We start from the raw sequence: 8,330 nt of genomic DNA on the forward strand, positions 1-8,330 counted from the left end.
AAGCCAAAGCCTAATCTGGAGCAAGACCCTAACTCTCTCCAGTTCTTTGAAGGCTGAGAGAGGTGAGGAGGCTGCACGAGAGAAAATCTGAAGCTATCAGAAGTTGGTTCATGAGGTTTAAGGAAAGAAGCCATCTCCACAATATAACAGTACAAGGAAAAGCACCAAGTGCTAACGTAGAAGCTGCAGTAAATTCCGTAGATCTAGCTAACATAATTCATGAAGGTGGCTACACTACACATAGATTTTCAGTGTAGATGAAACAGCCTTCTATTGGAAGAAGATGCCATCTAGGACTTTCATAGCTAGAGAGGAGAACTCAAAGCCTGGCTTCAAAACTTCAAAGGACAGGCAAACTCTCTTCTTAGGGACTAATGCAGCTGGTTGAAACGAAAGCCCAGTCCCATTCCAAAAATCCTAGGACCCTTAAGAATTATGCTAAATGTATTCTGCCTGTGCTCTGTAAATGGAAAAACAAAGCCTGGATGACAGCACATCTGTTTACAACATTATTTACTGAACATTTTAAGGCCACTGTTGAGACCTAGTGCTCAGAAAAAAAGATTCCTTTCAAAATATGACTGCTCATTGACAGGGCACCTGGTCACTTGAGAGCTTTGATGGGGATGTGTAAGGAGATGAATGTTGTTTTCATGCCTGCTGACACAACATCCATCCTGCAGTCTGTGGATAAAGGAGTTAATTTAAACTTTTAAGTCTTATGATTTAAGAACTACATTTCATAAGGCTATAGCTACCATAGCTAGTGGATCCTCTGATGGATCTGGGCAATGTCAATTGAAAACCTTCTGGAAGGGATTCACCATTCTAGATGCCATTAGGGACATTAAAGATTCATGAAAAGAAGTAGAAATATCAATATTAATGGGGGTCTGGAAAAAGTTATTCCAATCCTTATGGATGACTTTGAGGGTTTCAAGACTTCAGGTGGAGGAAGCAATTGCAGATGTGGTGAAAATAGAAGGGGACTAGAATTAATTGGAGCCTAAAGATATGACTGAATTGCTGCGATCTCATGATAAAACTTGAATGGATGAGGATGTGCTTCCTACAGCTGAGCAAAGAAAGTGGTTTCATGAGATGAAATCTACTCCTGGTGAAGAGGCTATCAAACAGCATCACATGCTACAGAGAAACTGTGTGTGAAAGGAAGAGTCAATCGACGTGGCAAACTTCATTGTTGCCTTATTTTAAGACATTGCCACAGCCACCCCAACCTTTAGAAACCACAAGCCTGATCAGTTATCAACAGAGAGGCAAGAACTTCCGTCAACAAAAAGGTTATGACTTGTTGAAAGCCCAGATGATGGCTAGCAATTATTAGTAATAAAGTACTTCTTTATTACAATATGTACTTTTTATTTTTTTAAGACTTATTATTTGAGAGTTAGAGCATGTGCGTGCAGGGGAAAGGGGCAGAGAGAGTCTTAAGTAGGCTCCACACCCAGCACAGACGCTGATGTGGGGCTCAATATCACATCCCTGAGATCACGATCTGAGCAGAAACCAAGAGTTGGGTGCCCAACAGACTGCGCCACCCAGGTGCCCCATATTATGACACGTACTTTTTAAAGACAAGGTATTGCATACTGAAAAGACAGTGTAAACATAACTTTTATATGAACTGGGAAAACAAGAAATTCAATGGACTCTCTTTGTCACAATATTTGCTCTATTCTAGTAGTCTGGAACCAAATCTGCAATATCTCCAAGGTATGCCTCTATACCACATCTTATCACATTTATCTCAGCTCAGTGTCTCACCATATAAAACATCCAGTCAATTAATCTATCTAATATGTATTCATTGAGCAATCAAGCTCTAGTTTTCTCCAGAAATTATTAAAAACCAATTTCCTCATTTTCCTCACTTCTAGTATAACTGGTATTCTTTGAAAAGTTTTTTTTTTTTTTTGCCTAAAAGTCACCATCTTTGATGACTATTTAAAATGCACTCACCTTTGAATATTTAGTACAACTTCTTAAGTCCTAGCAAGTTACATTATAATTTCAATATGGAAACTACCATCTTCTCACTTTAAATATTTTTAAATGTACTTAAAGTACCCTTCATTCAAATTACATAAAAATAACACATATTTTATACATCATGAATAAAAACCAGTTTAATGCATTTATAGCTGAAAGGCATTTAGAAATTTCACTTAATCTGTCCCACATAAACAGAACTGTATGAGCTTGGAGTTTTCATTAAGCTATTTTAATTTTTATTTATTTTTAAAGATTTTATTTATTTATTTATTTAACAGAGAGAGAGACACAGCAAGAGAGGGAACACAAGCAGGGGGAGTGGGAGAAGCAGGCTTCTGGCTGAGCAGGGAGCCTGATGTGGGGCTCCCTCCCAGGACCCTGGGATCATGGCCTGAGCTAAAGGCAGACGCTTAACGACTGAGCCACCCCGGCGCCCCTCATTAAGCTATTTTTAAATTAAGATGTGCATACTTTTTTTTTTTTTTTAGACATAATGCTTTTGTACAAGTAATAGACTACAGTACAGTGTGAATATAACTTTTAGATGCATCGGGAACCAAAACATTCATGTGACTTGCTTTAATGCAATATGTACTAGCTTTATTATGGTAGTATGGAACTGAACCTGCAATACCTTTGAGATATGCCTGTAGAATGGAGCATTTTATCAAAATACTGTGAAATTAAATAAAGGAAAACTCATCTAAAATGGAGTCAGGAGGCCAGAAAGGGGAGCTCTCATAACTTACCACTTGTCTTCAATTGCAGACAAGTAGAAATATATTCCCAGTAGGAAGAAGCTCATACATACTTCACTACAAGAGCAGGAGGAAAAAAAAAAGATTTTTTCCTTGCCCAGTAACAGCCCAGCCAATGAGAGACTGTCACAACTTAGCCAGTGAAAAGTCATTTCAAACTCCCAGTTTACTCCAATGGACTTTATAAGAGCTCCCCCAACTCCTCCTTCCATCTATAAAAGAGTATTCCCCTCCTTTGTTCTTGGACTTGCCTATGGTTGTGCCTGGCCTCCAAGTCCCAAACTGAAATTCTCTGCTACTTCCAGATAAACCCAACTTCCTGGTAAAATAACTGGATGTTTACTTTTAAGGTTAACATAATATAAATAAGTAAATAGGTCCATAGAGAGACAGATATCTTCAATCAACAAAATAAGAAATGAAACAGCAGTCCAACCCAAGGCAACATCAAAAGACTCCAGGGCCATCCAGGCTTTAGGGCTTGTTACACAAAATGATAACGGTAAAAGTAATCACCACCTCATGTAAACTTTTTTAATCACACAAAAACTAGGGAGTTATTCAACCATTAAAATAGGCTACCTCTTCTTGATACAAAAACCAGGTGAGAATCCCTCAATTAAACAACACTTAAGGCAAGCTCACTTGCATAGAGACAAATACCCTAAATAAATTCATAGTATTTCCAATATAGCAGTGAATTAACATTAGAAAATGCTGCCTAGGGCGCCTGGGTGGCTCAGTTGGTTAAGCGACTGCCTTCGGCTCAGGTCATGGTCCCGGAGTCCTGGGATCGAGTCCCACGTCGGGCTCCCGGCTCAGCGGGGAGCCTGCTTCTCCCTCTGACCCTCTCCCCTCTCATGCTGTTTCTCTCTCTCAAATAAATAAATAAATAAATAAAATCTTTAAAAAAAAAAAAAATGCTGCCTAATGGAAATCACTATCTTAGCAAAAAAAGAGGGGAAAAGGACTGAGACTATGTGCAAGGGTAAAGAAAAAGCCTTTGACAAAATAAATAAATAAATGAATGAATGAATGAATAAATAAATAAATAACACTTGCCAATGATAATAAGTTTTCGCAAGCTTCCATTACAAAAGAATTTCCATGCTCCATTTGGCACCAAATACACAAAAATTGGAACAATACAGAGAAGACTAGCATGGCCCCTATGCAAGGATGATATGCAAATTTGAGGAGTGTTCCATCTTGAAAGAAAGAAAGAAAAGAGGGAGAGAGGAGGAAGGGAGGGAGGGAGGGAGGGAGGGAGGGAGGGAGGGAGGAAGGAAGGAAGGGAGGAAGGAAGGAAGGAAGGAAGGAAGGAAGGAAAGAAGGAAGGAAGGAAAGAAAGAAAGAAAGAAAGAAAGAAAGAAAGAAAGAAAGAAAGAAAGAAAGAAAGAAAGAATTTCCATTTTCTAAAATCTATAATAAATATACTAAGTGGGAACTATTGCAAACATACCCAATAGTTTTGACAAGAAAACAAAGACGTATGATATCAAATCCACTGTCTACAACTGGATGAAAATACATACCCAGTACACAACTATTATACAAGAATATGAATACCAAAGTAAATAAAAGGAAAGAATAATGAAAAGAAAGAGGAAACAATGGTAACAATATGATCTATTAATTAAAAAGTTCCAAGTAATTGGTACAGAAATTATTAAGACATATAAGCAACTTCAGAAAGATGTGGTATAAAAGATCAACATAGCAAATTAAGGAATATGATAAAACAAAATAACTAACAAATTACAACATATAATGGAAAACATATCACTGAAAACAACAATAATATCCAAGATATACCTAATACAAAACCAAACAGACACCTACAAGTTCTTTAGGAGATAACTATAAAAACGTACTGATAGACTAACACAAATCAGAACTACAATGAGATACCACCTTACACCAATCAGAATGGCTAAAATTAATAACACAGGAAACAACAGATGTTGGTGAGGATGAAGAGAAAGGGGAACACTCTTACACTGTTCATGGGAATGCAAACTGATGCAAACACTCTGGAAATCAGTATGAAGATTCTTCAAAAAGTTAAAAACAGAACTACCCTACGACCTGATATTTATCCAAAGGATACAGAAATAGTGATTTGAAGGGGCAGCAATGTCCACAATAGCCAAAATATGGAAAGAGCCCAGACGTCCCTCAACAGATGAATGGATAAAGAAGAGGTGGTATGTGTATGTGTACACACACACACACACATACACACTGGAATATTACTCAGGCATCAAAATGAAATCTTGCCACTTGCAATGACGTGGATGGAGCTAGAGTGCATTATGCTAAGTGAAATACGTCAGAGAAAGACAAATGCCATATGATTTCACTCATATGTGGAATTTAAGAAACAAAACAGACAAACACAGGGAAAGGGAAGGAGAAATAAAATAAGATGAAAACAGAGAGGAAGACAAACCATAAGAGGCTCTTCACTATAGGAAACAAACAGGGTTCCTGGAAGGGAGGTGGGTGGGAGAATGGGCATTAAGGAGGGCACTTGATGGAATGAGCACTGGGTGTTATGTGCAACTGATGAATCATTAAATTCTACCTCTGAAACTAATAATATCCTGTATGTTAAATTGAATTTAAATAAAAAATTTTTAAAAATTATTGAAAGACTTATGAACAAGAATTTTCGAAAAACGCAATTTACTATGTTTATTCATATACAAGAGAATATTGTAAAGATGTCAATTCTCTTTAACATATTTACAGAATCACTGCCTTACCTATAGCTACAAATATGTCACCAACTCAGGCTGCTTTGCCCGTAATCAAAATGAACCCTAAAAAATTTAAAGAGAAATAAAAAACTGATATCAACAAGAGCAAAACAACAAAAACGATAAGCTCCTGAGGAATACTAACTCTGTGTTGAACTAGAGCCTCTGTGAGGGCAGGTGGAGCCCTGCTCTGTGATTGAGAATGGTACTAGCCTGCAAGAGAGGCCAATGACAGGACTGACTAGAGGGAAGGTTTCAAGGTCAGCCCTTGGTTCTTCCAGTATTCACTGGGACAGTGAATTTCTACAGCTTCAATAAAGGTACCTGAGGAGCTCCTCAGAGCCTAAGTGCAAGAACCAAAGGATACTATTAGGACTATATTAAAGAATGGGTTGGTTGTAGCAGTGTGAGTCCACAGGCTGTGCTGATAACCACTTGAAAATTTGCCATTGAATGTGGACTGGCCTACATTAACATCTTAATAGAACAAAAGGTACAAGGCACGAAGTAAAACAGAGACTAGCAAGTATCACAGTAATTGCACATAAGGATGGAAATTCATTCAAGAAACTCTGAGTGATGAGAATGCTGTCAACTAAAAGAAGCCCCAGGAAGGCGGTCAGGCTAAGGAGCACCCCATTTTCCCACGGGACTCCTAAGGGCCTTGATGGGGCTGTGGGGAGGTATGACGTGAGAAAAGGAAGGAATTCTAGACCTTCTAACTCACTGCAAGTTCCCTGAATGAAACCCGATGGGCTCCTCCACCCAGAAAAGGGACCCCACAGGATTTTCACCCTATGACAGCCATGTCTGGGAAGCCTCAGGCAGGCGCAGCCTGATGAGGTGTACCTGGAATTCAAACCAGGAGGCTCACAGATCTGAACTCTTTGGTGTGAAGAGTCGGCCTTAGGTCAGCTGATTGGAGGTAGCCAAGGACCTACTAGAGGTGAAGTGAGACACTGAGAGAGTAATGAGGGGTACACCGACCACATAAGCGGGGCTCAAAAGAGTACCTGTGGTATCATGTGTGGAGGGCTCCAGGCATGGCAGCTAAGCTCACACCCCCAAATACTTCCTACTGGAGGCTGGAACGAAATGAGACCCTTGGTCTGCGGCCAGCACACTCAGCACGGCAGAGGGAGAATTCACACCACCTGCTAAGAGTCAGTGACAACACCCTTGCTAACCCTGCGGGACTCACCCTACAACCCAGCACACCACACACTATCCCCCCACTCCCCGCCCCGCCCACAGAGCCCGCCCCCACCCTCCACGGTCCTCCTGGGGGCCCAGACCCACATGACCGGAAGTGGCCCTCGTGGCCCTCGAGAACTTCCTCCTAACCACGCCGTGGCCGGCGAGGCCTTGTCGGACAGCTCCTGCCTAGGGTGAGCGCGGACAGGGGTCCCACGGGCTGTTAGGGGTCGACGTCCCAGGAGTCCCGGGTTACAACCGTGGGGGCACGTCCCCGACAGCCCCCCCGCCCCATCTCCCCTGGAAAGAGGGGTCCAACAGACCCTGTCCCGCTCCGCCCCTGCACTCGGGGCTCGGAGGCCCCAATATGGCTGTTAAGCCCCAAGTCCCTTGGCTTACCCCGCGGGGTCTCGGGGATTGCAGGCCTTGGCCCGGGGCGGCTGGACTCTGGCTCGGCTCAGCACAGGCAGAGATCCCAGGCCGACTGGCGGGAAGGAGAGGTCCTTCGTGAGGACTGGGGGGACTCCCTCCCCCAGGACAGGGGCCACGCAGAGTCCCCGCTCCTGGCCTTGGCCTGCGAGGGTCCGGGCCGGTCTAAGGACGAAGGTGCTCCATCCCTTTGTGCTGCAGAGACTCGGAGAGGTAGGGGCCTTGGTCTAAGGGGCTGGCAGCAGGTCAGCTGAGGGAGGATTTCCAGGTCCTGCCGGGACTCAGGGTGAGGGCTGTCCGCCTCCTAATGAGTCTCCAGCCCCTGCTGCCATTAGCGGGAGTGGCCAGCCGCAGGGCGAGAGGGAGCAGCTCTGGGCTCTACCAGCAGTCAGGGGAGGACCCTGAGTGAGGACTGGGGGAACCACCCCCTTGAAGGGAGGGGACCAGAGAGAATATGGCCCGTCCCCTCCTGTCGACCCTTAAGAGCCCAAGAAAGGAATGTCAGGCTGAGACTTCCCACCATTTCTCCTCTCAGGTCTCAGGCCGGTTAGAGCTCTGATCTGCAGGTGCAGCCCCAGTCAGAGGGAGGGGGGGTCCCAGGTCCTACACGGAGTCCAAGTGGGGATTCTGCGTCATTCCGAGGACCCCACGAACTGCGGGCAGGGAAGCCCTCCCATAAGTGCTCGGCACTAGGTGCCCCCTGACTCGAGTGGTGGGCTGAAGTGCTCCCTGCTTTCCTCCTCCAGGGTACCCTGGAAGATCACAGGGTCTCTCCTTCAGAGCAGGGGAGGGGGGTGGGGGCCCGGGTCTTGCCAACAATTACTAACAGGACGATCTTGAATGTGAACTGCGAGGACCCCCCGTCCTCCCCCCCAACCCGGACACCGCGGTCTTCCCTGTCAAGAACACTGCCGTCACCCCAGTAAACCCCGGGCAGGGCTGCGTGCCTGGGGACCCAGGGCTCACACCCCCTTCCTCCACAGGGTGCTCAGGGCCCAGGCTGACCAGGGTCAAGGGAGGCCTGTGGGGTCCTACAGCAGTGCCCTGGGGGACCCTGCAGGGGCGGCCGTGGTCAAAGCCAAGGTGGGATCTCTCCGCTGAAGGGGCTCACCCCACCCCACCGTCCCCCCTCTCCAGGTGCCCTCACCACCTACCAGCCTTGCGCAGCGTCGCC

The 8,330-nt window shown here is 44.5% G+C and overlaps 1 non-coding gene across 1 annotated transcript; it reads left to right on the plus strand.

The window, feature by feature from the left end:
* Window positions 1–3,878: 3,878 nt before the first annotated feature.
* LOC123851464 (U6 spliceosomal RNA) lies at window positions 3,879–3,985 on the plus strand. Its single transcript, XR_006792610.1, has one exon. It is a non-coding gene; the product is annotated as a U6 spliceosomal RNA (small nuclear RNA).
* The last annotated feature ends 4,345 nt before the right edge of the window (window positions 3,986–8,330 follow it).

The sequence above is a fragment of the Mirounga angustirostris genome, unplaced genomic scaffold (assembly GCF_029215605.1).
Source record: "Mirounga angustirostris isolate CCGP_5_RB_7025 unplaced genomic scaffold, mMirAng1.0.hap1 SCAF_11, whole genome shotgun sequence".
NCBI classification, from domain to species: domain Eukaryota; kingdom Metazoa; phylum Chordata; class Mammalia; order Carnivora; family Phocidae; genus Mirounga; species Mirounga angustirostris.